Source organism: Rattus norvegicus, chromosome 14 (assembly GCF_021556685.1).
Source record: "Rattus norvegicus strain SHRSP/BbbUtx chromosome 14, alternate assembly SHRSP_T2T, whole genome shotgun sequence".
Classification (NCBI taxonomy): domain Eukaryota; kingdom Metazoa; phylum Chordata; class Mammalia; order Rodentia; family Muridae; genus Rattus; species Rattus norvegicus.
The window spans coordinates 5,131,465-5,149,429 of record NC_141547.1 but is presented as its reverse complement, the minus strand read 5'-3'; the positions used below and the strand labels follow the sequence as shown (position 1 = coordinate 5,149,429).

Sequence of the window (17,965 nt, the reverse complement as noted above, 5' to 3'; positions counted from 1 at the left end):
GTGTTGAGGTTATCCACGGCCACAGCAAATTTAGAAGTAACTTGTTGGTTCTTTTGACGATTAAGAAATATAACTAACAACAAAGACGAGTGTCTACTTACGTCTACAAGCAAATGAACACACATACAGAGATTGTCGGTGATAGCAAAACCTTAGCTTGTTATTTGATATTTGATAGGTTTTTTTTCTTTACTGATCTACTAAAAGGAGTGAATTGGCCTGAGTCAGGCTGGCTGTATGACGGGTGCAAACTAGTTTAGGAGAACAGGACTGAGCTACTTCCCAGCACTGGGCACATCAGCTACAGGAACAACCCCAGGCTTGTGTAAAAGGAATCTCTCCCTGGCTTGTGAAAGGAGAGTTAGCCAAATTTGCAACCAGGAGGTCAAGAGCTACCGCTCCTTGGCATGAAGCAAGAATAGTTAGTCTGAGTCATAGCATCACCCAGGCCCTGGAGAGAGAACCCATCAATCAAAATATAGATCACCTACCCCCCCCCCCATGTTCCTTGTGATGGCTTTAAAACTGAGTCTGTGAATTCAGTTGGGGTCCTTCCATCTCGATGGAATTGGGTCCCTGCATGCATGAATGAGCCCCCTCTCCTTTTGGCGATTCACAGACCCTAACACTATGATGTCCCAGCAGGACTAAGCACAGCCTTTTCTACTGAGGCCCAACTAGGCAGTCCAGGTAGGAGAAGGGGATCCAATGGCAGGCAAGAGAGTCAGAGATACCCCAGTTCCAATTGCTAGGGGACCCACATGAACCCCAGCTGCACATCTGCTCTAAATATGTAGACCTAGGTCCAGCCCCTGCATGCTCTTTGATTGGTGGTTCAGTCTCTCTGACCCTCCATGGGCCTAGGTTAGTTGATGTCTTGTGGTGTCCTTGACCCCTCTGGCTCACTCAGTTCTATGCCCCATTCTTCCACAAGATTCCTCGAGCTCTGTCTGATGTTTGACTGTGGTCTCTGCACCTGTTTCCATCAGCTGCTGGGTGAAGACTCTCAGGAGACAGTTTTTCTAGGCTCCTTCCTGCAAGCATAGCAGAGTATCATCAATAGTGTCAGGGGATGGCTGTCTCAGATGGGATGGGTCTCAAGTTGGGTCAGTCATGGGTTGATTGTTCCCTAAGTCTCTTCTCCATCTTTGTCCCTGTGCATCTTGTAGGCAGGATAACGTTCAGGCTTTAGGTTTTGTGGGTGAGTTGATGTCCCCCTTCGTCTACTGGAAGTCTACCTGGCTACAGAAGGTGGCTACTTTAGTCTATATCGCTGCTGCTAGGAGTCTCAGCTAGGGTTACCCCTTAGCCTCCCTCCAGCTAGTCCCATAGATGCCTCCCACAGATCCTTTCTCAATCTCAATGCTCTCCCAGCAACTCTCTAAACCCTCTTGAACCCAGTTGCCTCTCTCCATCCACCTCTAATGGTTATTTTCTTTCCCCTTCTGAGTGAGATCCAAGCATCCTCCCTTGAGCCCTCCTTATTGCTTAGTTCCTTTGGGTCTGTGGCTTGTAGCATGGTTATGCTGCACTTTATGGCTAATGACAACTTACAAGTGAGTCCACACCACATGTGGCTTTCTGGGTCTGGGTTACCTCACCCAGGATGATATGTTCTAGTTCCATCCATTTGCCCGCAATTTCATGATGTCTTTGTTTTTAATAGCTGAGTAGATGTGCCATTGTATGGATGTGCCACATTGTCTTTAGCCATTCTTCAGTTGAGGGAAGTCTACGTTCTTTCTAGTTTCTGGCTATTACAAGTAAAGCTGCTATGAACATAATTGAGCAAGTGCCCTTGTGGTATGGTGGGGTATATTTGGGTGTATGCCTAGGACTGATATAACTGGGTCTTGAGGTAGAACTGTTCCCAATTTTCTGGGAAACTGTCAGATTGATTTTTAAAGTGGTTGTCAAGTTTGCGTTCCCAACAGCAATGGAGGAGTGTTCCTCTCTCTCCACACCCTTGCCAGAAGGAGCAGTCAGTTGACCTTTTATCTTAATCATTCCGATGGATGTAAAGTGGAATGTCAGAGCCCTTATGATTAGCATTTCCCTGAGGACTAAGGACATGCAACATTTCTTTCGTGTTTCTTGGGCATTGGAGATTGTTGTGAATTCTGTTTAGCTCTGTAGTCCATTTTTAAATTGGGGTTATTTGGTTTGTTGATGTCAGTTCCTTGGGTTCTGTATATATTTTGGATATTAGTTCTCTATCAGCTGTAGGGTTGGTAATGATCTTCTCCCATTCTGTGCCTGTCATTTTGTCCTAATGACAGCATCCTTGACTTTCAGAAGTTTTTCAGATTCATGAGACCCCACTTATCAATTGCTGATCTTAGGTCCTGAGACTTTGATGGTCTGTTTAGGAATTTCTCTCTTGTCCAGTATGCTCAAGGCAGTTCCCCATTTTCTCTTTTATTAGTTTAGTGTGTCAGATTTTAGATGAGGTTTTTGATCGACTTGGACTTGACTCCAACAATGACCAAGTCAAGGTGAAGGCTGTGGCAAATAAAACTCCTTCTCTGCCACATTTCCTCGTTCTTTCATTATTATCATTTCTTTTTTTTTCTTTTTTTTTTAAAGATTTTGTTTATCTTATGTATATGAATACACTGTAGCTGTCTTCAGACACACCAGAAGAGGGCATCGGATCCCTGTTACAGATGGTTGTGAGCCACCATATGGTTGCTGGGAATTGAACTCAGGACCTCTGGAAGAGCAGTCAGTGCTCTTAACCGCAGAGCCATCTCTCCAGCCCCATTATTATCATTTCTGCACATGTGTGGGTGTCAATATGTTTGCACATGTGTTTATACACATGTGGAGGTCAGAGGGCAATGTGAGGTGTTTCTCAGGTTACATCAACCCCCTTATTTGTTTGTTTGTTTTTGAGACCAAGTCTCTCTCTTGGCTTGTACTCAAGGTTATCCAGACTGATAGACCAGAGATTTCCAGTAGTCTGCTCATCTCCACTGTCCCAGAATTACAGTTACAGTGTGGCTGCCTGACCCACCTGTGCTCAGGCGCTGAGTCTCTCTCTCTCTCTCTCTCTCTCTCTCTCTCTCTCTCTCTCTCTCATGCATGCCATTAACATACGCAACATGGCACATGCACATCATGACACATGCACACCATAACACATGTATACCATGACACATGCATATAGTGATAGGTGCATACTCTGACACATACACACCATGACGCATGCACACTATGATAAATGCACACCGTGGCACATGAAAATCCTAACACGTTCACTCCCTGACACGTGTACACTGTGATACATGTATACCATGCCAAATGCACACCATGACCCATGAAAACCATGCCACATGCACACTGTGACACATGCACATCATGACAGATGCATGCCATGGCACCTGATGCACACCATGATACATGCATACAGTGGCACATGCAAACCTGACAGTAAACACCGTGATATATGCACACCATGGAACACACCATGACATATGCACTCCATGCAACATGGACACAATCACACATGCATGGCATGCCATATGCACACCCTGGCACATGCACACAGTCCCATATCCAGACCCTGGCTCATGAACACTATCACACATACACACACACACACCATGACATATGCACACCATTGCAAATGCACACAGTCCCATAGGCACACCATGGCACATGAACACCATGGCCCACATACAACACGCACTCCATGACACATACACACCCATATCCACACCATGATAATAATAAGAATAATTTCTAAACAATTAGGGATGGAATTCAGCTCCCCCAGATTCCATCTTGTTTCCCTGTGACTATTATAAAAACACATGACCCATGCGTCAGCTCTGTAAAGAGTATGAAGCAGCTTATGAAGCTTACTGCCCTCCTCCATAGTTGTGCCATTTTCTAGAGAAAAATAAAGCTGGAGGCACCCTCCCGTCGCTAGGTGTGAAAACCACCAGCTGCAAGGTTGTTCAAATCGTTGCCTTAGACGACTTACCACACATCAAGAAAGGAAGTCGGGGTGGGAACTCGAGCAGGAACCTGGAGGCAGGAGCTGAAGCTGAGGCCACAGAATAATGCTTCCTACTAGCTGGCTTGCTCCTAAAGACAGGGGCACAGCACGGCGCATGCACCCCGTATTTTAAAATGGAATTAAAACACCCTGTATATGAATTCTCTGTGGTCACGTGGAAGGACATAATGAAAGGGGAGACCCAGAGTAGTTGGGTGGCTTTAGAATGGTTACCAGTCCCTGTGATTATTAAAGTATTATTTGAACAATGTATAGTTCTCCTGACTTGGGTTGCTGGACTAATTCATTTTTTTCTCTAAGGAGTAAGAACGAGCATGAACTCTTTCTTCACTATGCTATTTACCGTCATGATGCTGGCTTTTTCAGCCAGCTCCTGCCACTGTGTATAGGAGCCGGGGAGAATGCAGTGGCTGTCCCAACACTGTTTGTGACCATCTACTTTGTGTTCATGCTGGTGAGTGTTTTTCTAAGAGAAAAAAACTTCCTCTGTTCCTTGTTGAACATGTATCCTGCTTGATAAATCAGTACTTGGGACATGAAGCCACATGCTAAAGCTTATTGTCATAGAGGAGGAGCTGCCTTTCCTCCTCCTCCTCCTCCTCGTCCTCCTCCTCCTCCTCCTTCTCCCCCTCCTCCTCCTCCTCCTTCTCCCCCTCCTCCTCTTCCTCTTCTGTGACTGTTGCTCTAATGTCAGTCCTAGGATGTAGCTAACAGGCCATTTCTAGTGGGTTCTTAAAAGACATTTCCTGGGACTGCATTAGAAACCATAATAATTTGGAATCAGTAAAGGCTGCGGTTGGCTGATTCCCTCACAAAGGGAGCAGATTGCTGCCTTGCTTTCATGCTGGTGTAAGAGACTTGCCGCCATGTTAGCTACAGCAGAGATGACCTGGTTTATTCACTGGTCTCTAATGGGAAAGCAAGGGTCATGAGAAAGTAAGTGTTCATCAGGAGGAGGCTATCTCAGGGCTCCCTTGTGTCCTGAAAAGCATTAGAAACAGCGGGAGATTTCAGAGTCCTCAGCAGTAAGTCAGTCTTCTGTGTTAGCATTCGTCTGCTCATCTCTGTAGAAATGATTGTTCAGTCTTAGATGTCCATAAATGATATCCTTAGTGTATATGAATCAACAGACAAGTGAACCAGATTCTACACTTTCCCACCAAGCAGAGCAGATGAACAGAACTACTGAATGTGTTACAATTTGCATCATTTCTTCTGGTGCAAGGACATCCTGTAGCTTGGCAATGGGAGATGCGTGGCTTTGAGAAAGTGTTCAGTCTGTTTCTATTTCCTATCTATATATGGTCATATACATATGGCCATCCAGAGATGTAAATCTTTAATAAATATGTTTTTATTTAAATCTTGTTTGAGGTATATAAATGCCTGTAAGGTGTGGTGATCAAGTCCACCCCTATTCTTCCCTTCCCCCCAAATTCCTCTTCCGTGGGGATTTTTGAATGAGAAATGTCCCTGAGCCTTAGGGGATGCTGGATTCACAATTGCCTGTGCTGTGAGGTAGAGACGTGATGGGGCAAGTGTGTCACTGGGCATCATTGGGTGGCCATAGTCTTGCCCCACTTGTGAATCTCTCCCTGCTTTGTGCATTCATGTGAACACATGAGCATTTGGCTTCCTTGTCCCACATCCATGCCTGCCGCCTGCTGCCATAACCCCCTGCCAAGATGGACTCTCATCACTCTGGAAACTGAAGGCTGAACAAACTCCTGCAAGTGGTGCTGTATGAGCATCTGAAAAGCAGCTGCTCCATTTCCTGTCACGTTCACTTCTCCTCCTATCCCGCCTCATGCTTTGTTTTGCTTTTTATAAACAGGGCCACCGTAGACTGTCTACGGGTGCCTGTGTATAGGGCCATACACTGAAGCAAAGGCTGGTTTCCAGAGGCTTCATCTTTAAAGAAAAATGGCTCCCCATTCCCAGCAGCCAGCAGCTGCGAATAGCTCCTGAGCTAAGGGTGGGACTTCCTGTCCACCTCTCCCTTCCATACTGGGATGTTGCTGCCTTGATCTAGGTCAAGTGTTTCACATGTTGTCACAACTGTTTTGCATTCACGTGTGTCACTGCACAATTGTGACTGGATGGCCCTGCTTCCCTGTACCCACTGCTTCCGGCTCTTACAGTCTTTCACCTGACCTCACCGTGATCCCTAAGCCTTGGGAGGAGAGGTGTGATGCAGACTTCCTGTTCAGGGTTGGATCCTTTGCAGTCTCTTTTCTCTGCATGTTGGGGGTCTCTGCGTCAATCCATCACCTTCTACTGATGTTGTGGGTCTCTGTCCATCAAAGAATCGAAACCAAGCTTCTCCGAATTAATGTCTGAGATGTACTAATCTACAGGTGTAACAGTAACTCATTAGAAGTCAGTTCAATACCATATCCATTTAGAAGAATAACAGCAGATTCTCCCGATACATATGGCCTCACTAGCCACAGCACCACACAGGTTTTGCATCTTGTAGAGCAGGCCATAATACAATCGAAAAAGGAGTGCTTGGCTACTGCCATGGCAGGAGTCTGTCCAGTGTGCCCCATGTGTCTCCTTTTCACCCAAGGGAAAGAAAAGCAGAAAAGAGGCAGGCAGGATGGTCACTGTGCTCCAGCATACTTTCGATTTCACCAGGTGATTCCTGGAATCGCCTCCCCCAGACTTCACACTTTTAGCTCCCTGCCCATAGTTTGCAGCACCCAATAGAAATCTTAAGCCACCACACACAGGAGACAAAGAAAAAGTGATGAAGTGTTCTGCCCATTAATCACATCAGGACTTGGACTCAGTACTCTGCCTAGCCTGCTGGCCTGCCCATACACACATGTCTGTAAAGGAAACCTTGGCATTCTGGTCCTTGGAGCTAAAATGCAATGTAAAGCAGACCAGTAAGTGAGTGTCATTGACAAAGAACCCTTCATGTGTCCTTTCACGTGCTTGCTTTAGCAGAACATCCTCTCTCCTGTAACCTCCCTTTAGCAAAACGTTCCTTCACGAGTCTGCCTTAGCCTCTCACCTGTGTCGACTTCAGGAAAACACTCCCTTGCGTGTTTGCCCCAGCAAAATACTATCCAACACAACTGACTTTCCATGGATCCCTTACGTTTCCACTTCACCCCTAATATGTTTCAGATGTGAACAAACAAGGACGCCTTGTTCTGAAGCTGACAGGCGTCTTACTGAGATAGTGAAACTCACCAGTAGATTTCTACATCAACAACAAAGGCAAACTTTAAACTACCATATTCTTGTTAGTGGTTTAAAAAATTGCATTTTACTCTTCTTCCGTATCCTGATGATAAAGACATAGTTGCTTTTTAAATGTGTAACTGTAAACAGTCAAACACCCATGTCCCATGGAATTTCTAAAAAGTTAGTTTAAAAAAATATAATAAGATGTAAAAATAATCTTCAGTATGTTGGAGCATGTCTTTAATCCCAGCACTTGGGAAGCAGAGGCAGGTGAATCTTTGTGAGTTTGGGGCCAGCTCGATCTACAGAACGAGTTCCAGGGCAGCAGGGGCTAAACGGAGAGACTCTGTCTCCAAAAACAAAAGTAAATAAATAAATAAATAAGAAAGGAGGAGGAAATGTTAAAGAACAATTTATGTATAAAGATTAAACAATATTTCCAGAACAGAAAGAAAAACTAGAAAGTTTATGTAGGTTGCAAGCGACTGAGTAAGCTATTTAAGATATGTAAGCCATAAACATTGAAGATGATAGGCAGGATATTACAATTTGTAAGTGGATGGTCAGTACATTGATATCAAACCTTTATTTAAATCGATAGAGTTGATAGAAGTGTCACCATCTCATGGTAACAGTTATAAACAGTGGCTTCTAAAGCTTTATATAACCAACTTCAGTTATCAGAGAAACAAAACAAAAAAATGCATGTTATCAACATAATTACTTGTGGTTTTGCTACCTTTGTTTGACCTAACGACTTGAAAGAACAAAACCCAATTCATTTTAAACCATCTGAGCTTTAGCTCCGTGTTGCACAGAGTTAGTGACAACACTGTTAAAGCGGTCCTGTTTCCAACAAAGCTTACAAGCTACAGCAAAGAGAATAGTGATGGTCAGAGAGGACATGCGGTGTTTCTGTCATTGTCTTTCTAGGTCAGGGCAGGATGCAGGACAATAAGACCCCTCTGGTAAATGGTCTGTTTCAGAGAGGCCACGGAGTATTGAGAGACTAAACTCTAACCATCCTACATCTTACAAGAAATCCACTGGGTACCACAGGCTATGGGTGATGCAATACAGAGGCTACCATTGTGTGTGTGGGTTTTGCTGGTTGGTTCTTTTGACAGCTTGAAGGAAGCTCTGTTCATTATGAAGAGAGAACATTGTCAAAAGCTGGTGGGGCTTGCCCAAGGCCAGCCTGGTTTACAGAGTAAGTTCCAGGACAACCAGAGCCACACAGAGAAACTCTGGGGGGGGGGGGAGAGAAAGAGAGAGAGAGAGAAAGAGAGAGAGAGAGAGAGAGAGAGAGAGAGAGAGAGAGAGAGAGAGAGAGAGAGAGACCCCACCTTCAGTTCCTCAGTTGAGAAAATGATTCCATCAGATTCTTTTATAGACAAACCTTTGGAGGTAGTTTCTTGATTAATTAATGTGGCAGGACCCAGCCCACTGTGGACAGCACCATCCTGGGAAGGTCATCCTGGGTTGGATAAGAAAGTAGGCAAGGAAGCTATGGGTGTGTGCCAGTAATCAGCATCCTTCATGGTCTCTGCTCCAGCTCCTGCCTCCAGATTCCTTCCTCCCTTGAGTTTCTATCTTTGCTCCTCTTAATGATAGAATATGGTCAGGATAGTCAGCTAAGTAAACTCATTTTCCACATACTTTTGGACTCACGATGACTTTTTTACAGCAATAGAAACCAAACTTAAGTAGGAGTCTTCATAGGTCTGTGCCAAACGTGTGTGTTAACAATGTGTGACTTGCCAAAACAGAAAAAGGGGGTTGGAGTTAATTAAAAACCCAGATGTAAAATCTGAACTGGAACCCTGTGGAGGCATCCAGATGGACATCCACAGATACCAAGGAAACAAATCAACAAACAAACATAACTGTGCACTGATAGGATGTGACGCCTCCTCCCGTGGACACAGGCCTCCTCCCTTCCCTCCACCACTACTGCTAGTAGAATGAAGGGTCTTAGAGTAACTCATGACTAAAGAGATTTAGTTAAGGATAAAATAGCTCTCAGGGAGAGGGGTCCCCTCTCCACATGAATGTCACATGTCAGTATGATCTACAGGCCTTCTCCCCAGGGAAACAAATTGGTTTCTCATAAATGATGTCTTGGTTTTCTCCTCCCCAAGACACCTCTCAGGTTACAGTTTCGCCAAGACTCCTCTGCTAAAAATTACCAGCCCATCATTTCCTGCTAGGGGACCAAACCAAACAGAAAACAAACTGAAGCTAACCTGGGAGGGCCCCTTTCCTGAGATGTGAACTGAAACAACCATTAAGAAGGTTCCAGAGGGGGAGAGAACATAACAATGCTCAGGGAAACTGATTGTCTCATCACAGGAAAGCCTTAATAATTTAAAAATCTTGTTTATGATTTTTAGAAATGATAATAACATTTTTTTCATTATAACTAGAGCAGCTTTCCTAGTAAAACTTCAATTGTGAGCATCAAGTCTTAGAGTTACTTTAAAAAAAAAAAAAGGCAATACTCTGTCCACATTTTTGACTCCAGAGGAAAACACCTAACGCCATCTGGGACCACGGCACACAGGGGCCCCAGGAAAAGGCAGGCAGGCCCTTCTGGTTGCTGCCCTCACGGAGAGCTCAAAAGCAGCCCCCCAGGAGCAACTCCAGCCCCAGGAATAGAAGTAAGACCAACTTTTCTGCTCCAAGTGACCTGCCTGGTGGACTCAGGACACACAGAGGCAAAATTCCTCTGGGACCAGACACTTCCGGTTTTAGCTGGAGACCGAACCCCACTGATCCTGGCCCACAGCTCCCTACTCCCAAACCCCCGTGGGAGAGAGAGCTCACCACCTGGACAAGTGGGCACTCCTGAGACTTCAGAGCGGGAGAGACCTCTAGTACTGCCCACCCCTGCCCACATCCCTGGCCTAAGAGGAAACTGTCTAGGGCCTCTGGGAACTGGAAAATAGGGGCACCTAGGCGGCAGGTCCCCTGCAGTCCAGACACCACCCAGATCTGAAGGGACCTGGTCAAAATCTCTCTGCACCCAAATCCCGTGGGAGGGAGAGCAAAACCTTCAGAAGGGCAGACTCGCCTGGGAAGCCAGAAGAGACTACATTTTGCCCACATTTCTGACTCTAGAGGAAAACACCTAATGCCATCTGGGACCGAGGAGCACAGGGGCCCCGGGAAAAGGCAGGCAGGCCCTTCTGGTTGCCACACGCACGGAGAACTCAAAAGCAGCCCCTCAGGAGAAACTCCTGCACTGGGAGTAGGGGTAAGACCAACTTTTCTGCTCCAAGTGACCTGCCAGGTAGACTCAGGACATGTGCCCACAGGAACAGCTGAAGACCAGTAGACAGGAAACACTACACGCCTGAAAGCAGAACACACTGCTCCCAGAACTGGCTGAAAGAAAACAGAAAAACAGGTCTACAGCACTCCTGACACACAGGTCTATAAGACAGTCTAACCACTGTCAGAAATACCAGAACAGGGTCTGGAGAGATGGCTCAGTGGTTAAGAGCACCGACTGCTCTTCCTGAGGTCCTGAGTTCAAATCCCAGCAACCACATGGTGGCTCACAACCATCTGTAATAAGATCTGATGCCCCCTTCTGGTGTGTCTGAAGACAGCTACAGTGTACTCATATATAATAAATAAATAAAATATTTTAAAAAAAGAAAAGAAAAGAAATACCAGAACAAGGTAACAACAGAGACAACCTGATGGCAAGAGGCAAGTGCAGGAACCCAAGCAACAGAAACCAAGACTACATGGCATCATCGGAGCCCAATTCTCCCACCACAGCAAACACTGAATATCCAAACACACCAGAAAAGCAAGATCTTGATTTTAAATCACATTTGATCATGATGATGGAGGACTTCAAGAAAGAAATGAAGAACTCCCTTAGAGAAAGGCAGGAAAACATAAATAAACAAGTAGAAGCATATAGAGAGGAATCCAGGAAAAAACAATCAAACAGGTGAAGGAATTAAAAATGGAAATAGAAGCAATAAAGAAAGCACAAATGGAAACAAGCATGGTATAGAAAACCAAAGGAAGAGACAAGGAGCTGTAGATACAAGCATCACCAACAGAATACAAGAGATAGAAGAGAGAATTCAGGAACAGAAGATTCCATAGAAATCATCCACACAACTGTCAAAGATAATGTAAAATGGAAAAATCTACTGGTCCAAAACATACAGGAAAACCACGACTCAATGAGAAGATCAAACCTAAGGATGATAGGTATAGAAGAGAGTGAAGACTCCCAGCTCAAAAGACCAGTAAATATCTTCAACAAAATCATAGATGAAAACTTCCCTAACCTATAGAAAGAGATGCCGATAAACATACAAGAAGCCTACAGAACTCCAAATAGATTGGACCAGAAAAGAAACTCCTCCTGTCACATAATAGTTAAAACACCAAATTCACAAAACAGAAAGAATATTAAAAGAAGTAAGGGGGAAAGGTCAAGTGACATATAAAGGCAGACCTATCAGAATTATACCAGACTTCTCACCAGAGACTATGAAAGCCAGAAGATCCTGGACAGATATCACAAAGACCCTAAGAGAGCACAAATGCCACCCCAGGTTACTGTATCCTGCAAAACTCTCAATTAACATAGAGGGAGAAACCAAGATATTCCATGACAAAACCAAATTTACACAATATCTTTCTACAAATCCAGCCCTACAAAGGATAATAAATGGTAAAGCCCAACATAAAGAGGCAAGCTACACCCTAGAAAAAGCAAGAAACTAATTGTCTTGGCACAAAAACAAAGAGAAGAAAAGCACACAAACATAATCTCACATCCAAATATGAATATAACAGGAAGCAACAATCACTATTCCTTAATATCTCAACATCAATGGACTCAATTCCCCAATAAAAAGACATAGATAAACAAACTGGATATGCAATGAAGACCCTGCATTCTGCTGCTTACAAGAAACACACCTCAGAGACAAAGACAGACACTACCTCAGAGTGAAAGGCTGGAAAACAATTTTCCAAGCAAATGGTCTGAAGAAGCAAGCTGGAGTAGCCATTCTAATATCAAATAAAATCGATTTTCAACTAAAAGCCATCAAAAAAGATAAGGAAGGACACTTCATATTCATCAAAGGAAAAATCCACCAAGATGAACTCTCAATCCTAAATATCTATGCTCCAAATACAAGGGCACCTACATTCATAAAAGAAACCTTACTAAAGCTCAAAGCACACATTGCACCTCACACAATAATGGTAGGAGATTTCAACACCCCAATCTCATCAATGGACAGATCATGGAAACAGAAATTAAACAGAGACATAGACTAACAGAAGTCATGAAATAAATGGACTATACAGATATTCATAGAACATTCTACACTAAAATAAAAGAATATACCTTCTTCTCACCACCTCATGGTACTTTCTCCAAAATTGACCATATAATTGGTCAAAAAACAGGCCTCAATAGATACAGAAAGATAGAAATAACCCCATTCGTCCTATCAGACCACCATGGGCTAAAGCTGGTCTTCAACAACAATAAGGGAAGAATGCCCACATATACATGGAAGTTGAACAATGCTCTACTCAATGATAACCTGGTCAAGGAAGAAATAAAGAAAGAAATTAAAGACTTTTTAGAATTTAATGAAAATGAAGGTACAACATACCGAAACTTATGGGACACAATGAAAACTGTGCTAAGAGGAAAACTCATAGCTCTGAGTGCTTGCAGAAAGAAACAGGAGAGAGCATATATCAGCACCTTGACAGCACACCTAAAAGATCTAGAACAAAAAGAAGCAAATACACCCAGGAGGAGTAGAAGGCAGGAAATAATCAAACTCAGAGCTGAAATCAACCAAGTAGAAATAAAAAAGACTATACAAAGAATCAACAGAAGCAAAAGTTGGTTCTTTGAGAAAATCAACAAGATAGATAAACCCTTAGCCAGACTAACCAGAGAACACAGAGTGTATCCAAATTAACAAAATCAGAAATGAAAAGGGAGACATAACAACAGAGCCAGAGGAAATTAAAAAAATCATCAGGTCCTACTACAAAAGCCTATATTCAACAAAACTTGAAAATCTTCAAGAAATGGACAAGTTCCTAGACAGATAACAGGTACCGAAGTTAAATTAGGAACAGATAAACCATTTAAACAACCCCATACCTCCTAAAGAAATAGAAGCAGTCATTAAAGGTCTTCCAACCAAAAAGAGCCCAGGTCCAGACGGGTTTAGTGCAGAATTCTATCAAACCTTCATAGAAGACCTCATACCAATATTATCCAAACTATTCCACAAAATTGAAACAGATGGAGCGCTACCAAATTCCTTCTACGAAGCCACAATTACTCTTATACCTAAACCACACAAAGACACAACAAAGAAAGAGAACTTCAGACCAATTTCCTTTATGTATATCGATGCAATTATACTCAATAAAATTCTTGCAAACTGAATCCAAGAGCACATCAAAACAATCATCCATCATGATCAAGTAGGCTTCATTCCAGGCAGGCAGGGATGGTTTAATACACGGAAAACCATCAACGTGATCCATTATATAAACAAACTGAAAGAACAGAGCCACATGATCATTTCATTAGACGCTGAGAAAGCATTTGACAAAATTCAACACCCCTTCATGATAAAAGTCCTGGGAAGAATAGGAATTCAGGGCCCATACTTAAACATAGTAGAAGCCATAGACAGCAAACCAGTAGCTAATATTAAACTAAATGGAGAGAAACTTGAAGCAATCCCACTAAAATCAGGGACTAGACAAGGCTGCCCACTCTCTCCCTACTTATTCAATATAGTTCTTGAAGTTCTAGCCAGAGCAATCAGACAACAAAAGGAGATCAAAGGATACAGATTGGAAAAGAAGAAGTCAAAATATCACTATTTGCAGATGATATGATAGTGTATTTAAGTGATCCCAAAAGTTCCACCAGAGAACTACTAAAGCTGATAAACAACTTCAGCAAAGTGGCTGGGTATAAAATTAACTCAAATAAATCAGTAGCCTTCCTCTACACAAAAGAGAAACAAGCCAAGAAAGAAATTAGGGAAATGACACCCTTCATAATAGTCCCAAATAATATAAAGTACCTCGGTGTGATTTTAACCAAGCAAGTAAAAGATCTGTGCAATAAGAACTTCAAGCCTCTGAAGAAAGAAACTGAAGAAGACCTCAGAAGATGGAAAGATCTCCATGCTCATGGATTGGCATGATTAATATAGTAAAAATGGCCACTTTACCAAAAGCGATCTACAGATTCAATGCAATCCCCATCAAAATACCAATCCAATTCTTCAAAGAGTTAGACAGAACAATTTGCAAATTCATCTGGAATAACAAAAAACCCAGGATAGCTAAAACTATCCTCAACAATAAAAGGACTTCAGGGGGAATCACTATCCCCGAACTCAAGCAGTATTACAGAGCAATAGTGATAAAAACTGCATGGTATTGGTACAGAGAGAGACAGATAGACCAATGGAACAGAATTGAAGACCCAGAAATGAACCCACACACCTATGGTCACTTGATTTTTGACAAAGGAGCCAAAGCCATCCAATGGAAAAAAGACAGCATTTTCAGCAAATGGTGCTGGTTCAACTGGTGGTCAACATGTAGAAGACTGCAAATTGATCCATGCTTATCACCCTGTACAAAGCTTAAGTCCAAGTGGATCAAGGACCTCCACATCAAACCAGATACACTCAAACTAATAGAAGAAAAACTAGGGCAGCATCTCGAACACATGGGCACTGGAAAAAATTTCCTGAACAAAACACCAATGGCTTATGCTCTAAGATCAAGAATCGATAAATGGGATCTCATAAAACTGCAAAGCTTCTGTAAGGCAAAGGACACTGTGGTTAGGACAAAATGGCAACCAACAGATTGGGAAAAGATCTTTACCAATCCTACAACAAATAGAGGGCCTATATCCAAAATATACAAAGAACTCAAGAAGTTAGACCGCACAGAGACAATAATCCTATTTTAAAAATGGGGTTCAGAGCTAAGCAAAGAATTCACGGCTGAGCAATGCAGAATGGCTGAGAAGCACCTAAAGAAATGTTCAACATCTTTAGTCATAAGGGAAATGCAAATCAAAACAACCCTGAGATTTCACCTCACACCAGTGAGAATGGCTGAGATCAAAAACTCAGGTGACAGCAAATGCTGGCAAGAATGTGGAGAAAGAGGAACACTCCTCCATTATTGGTGGGATTGCAGACTGGTACAACCATTCTGGAAATCAGTCTGGAGGTTCCTCAGAAAATTGGACATTGAACTACCTGAGGATCCAGCTATACCTCTCTTGGGCATATATCCACAAGATGCCCCAACATATAAAAAAGACACATGCTCCACTATGTTCATAGCAGTCTTATTTATAATAGCCAGAAGCTGGAAACAACCCAGATGCCCTTCAACAGAGGAATGGATACAGAAAATGTGGTACATCTATACAATGGAATATTACTCAGCTAACAAAAACAACGAGTTTATGAAATTCGTAGGCAAGTGGATGGAACTGGAAAATATCATCCTGAGTGAGGTAACCCAATCACAGAAAAACACACATGGTATGCACTCATCGATAAGTGGCTATTAGCCCAAATGCTTGAATTACCCTAGATGCACAGAACACATGAAACTCAAGATGGATGATCAAAATGTGAATGCTTCACTCCTTCTTTAAAAGGGGAACAAGAATACCCTTGGCAGGGAATAGGGAGGCAAAGATTAAAACAGAGGCAGAAGGAACACCCATTCAGAGCCTGCCCCACATGCGGCCCATACATATATAGCCACCCAATTAGATAAGATGGATGAAGCAAAGTGCAGGCTGACACGAACCGGATGTAGATTTCTCCTGAGAGACACAGCCAGAATACACCAAATTCATAGGCAAATGCCAGCAGCAAACCACTGAACTGAGAACGGGACCCCCGTTGAAGGAATCAGAGAAAGGACTGGAAGAGCTTGAAGGGGCTCGAGACCCCATATGAACAACAATGCCAAGCAACCAGAGCTCCCAGGGACTAAGCCACTACCCAAAGACTATACATGGACTGACCCGGGGCTCCAACTGCATGTTAGCAAACTAGCAAAGAAAAATGCACACCGATAGTAGACATATTACATCAGATACCAACAAAGTTCAGAAATTCATAAGGATATACCTGAAAAACTTATGTTCTAGATTCCAAGTAGAGGGCAGAAGCAGTCTTTGTAGCCCAGGCTACAACTTCCTATGTAGCACAGGCTGTCCTTCAACTTGGAAACCTTGGGTCTCAGGCTATGAGTCCTGAGATTATAGGTGTCTGTTCCTACCCTCCATCCCAGAAGTGCTCTCAATGTTCTGTTTAAAAAAAAAAAAAAACCCTCTGAGTCTCACAATTACAAATGTGTCACATGGTAAATGTATCTTGCATTCTGTGACATTGGTGTTTCCCTCCCTCCCTCACTGAACCTGAGGAATGAACTGGAGGATTTCTGACAGACAGAATGCTGGCCAGCCAGCCCCAGGCACCCTCCTGCCTCCCCTGCCCATTAGCAGGCTTTTCCCTGGGTGCTGGGATCTGAACTCAGGACCTTATGCTTAGAAGTCAGTCCACTGCCCTGGCCCCTTCTCACTTTCTGTGTATTTGGACTCCAGTAAAAGTTTACCCTAACGAAAGCTATTTAAAATGTTTATTCTTTGAGAATTTCAAGAATTTAATACATAGGATGGATTAACCACAGTCAGCCTCACTTAATCTCCACTGCTGCCTTCCCACAGAATTCCCCTCAGAGTTCTCTCCCAACTGGAACTTCCTCCTCCTTTTCTCTCTCCCTCCCTCCTCTCTCCCTCCTCCCCCTCCCCCTTTCCTCTCCTTCAATAACCCATGGAGTCCAGTCAGAGCTGCCCATACACTCCTCAGTGTAAAAACCTCCCCTGGTCAGTCAACACACCAAGGACCACTCTCCCTAAGAAAACTGACTGACTTTTTCTCCCCTGGCAGTCACCAACTGTCTACAGTTCCTCAGCTAGAGGTGTGTGTTGCTGGGGAGGGGCAGCAGGGGCGGGGCAGGATGATTTGTGGGTTCTTCCCTAATCCAGGCTAGAATGTTAAAACTGGTTGGGTAGTGAAATTCACTCCTTCAACCTTTAACTTTAACGGGTCTAAGATGCGTCCTTTGCTGTACACAGAGCACCTTCTGACCCAGGTTAACAGTCCAAGTGCAATCACCCCGTCTTCTTGTTCTTTTGGAGATAAAAGTTCAATGTTTAGCCAAGGCACACAAACCCAATCCTCCTGCCTTAGCCTCTCAGTTACAAAGATTACAACTGTGAACAATTGTTCTCTTGAACTATAAAAAGAAACTACAAACGAAATTATATTACCAACCTTCGCGCCCAAGGAAACAAATCCCCTGCAGTCATGACCCCTTGTTTGTCTCTTTCTGCTTTATGCTCATGTTCACTTTCTGATTGCTACCCCGCCGCCAATTCAGTTAATAAGAGAAAAAAAAGGCACTTTTACTTTTCTTTCCCCCTCTTCATCCAGACGTCAGATCCTCAACATCCAGCACTGATTCGACCCTGATCTAGGGCATAGTGCAGACTGCCCAGCTCTCTCAGTCTTGCTGACCCTGTGGCGCCCCAACCACTTAGCGCACAAGAACCCTGACTGCCCACCCCGTGGTGTGCGGCCTCCAAGCCTCACTTCCTGCTCC

At 43.5% G+C, this 17,965-nt stretch overlaps 1 long non-coding RNA gene across 4 annotated transcripts; it reads right to left on the bottom strand.

Moving 5' to 3' along the window:
- Positions 1-132: 132 nt before the first annotated feature.
- LOC134481818 (uncharacterized) lies at positions 133-17,921 on the bottom strand. Of its 4 annotated transcripts, none has more exons than XR_015637243.1 (3): positions 17,638-17,921; positions 16,429-16,607; positions 133-1,034 (listed from the first exon to the last, which is right to left on the bottom strand). It is a non-coding gene; the product is annotated as an uncharacterized LOC134481818 (long non-coding RNA). The 4 variants fall into 4 exon arrangements; XR_015637244.1 differs by lacking the exon at positions 16,429-16,607 and adding an exon at positions 8,569-8,699; XR_015637241.1 differs by lacking the exon at positions 133-1,034 and adding an exon at positions 5,358-6,375.
- Positions 17,922-17,965: the final 44 nt, after the last annotated feature.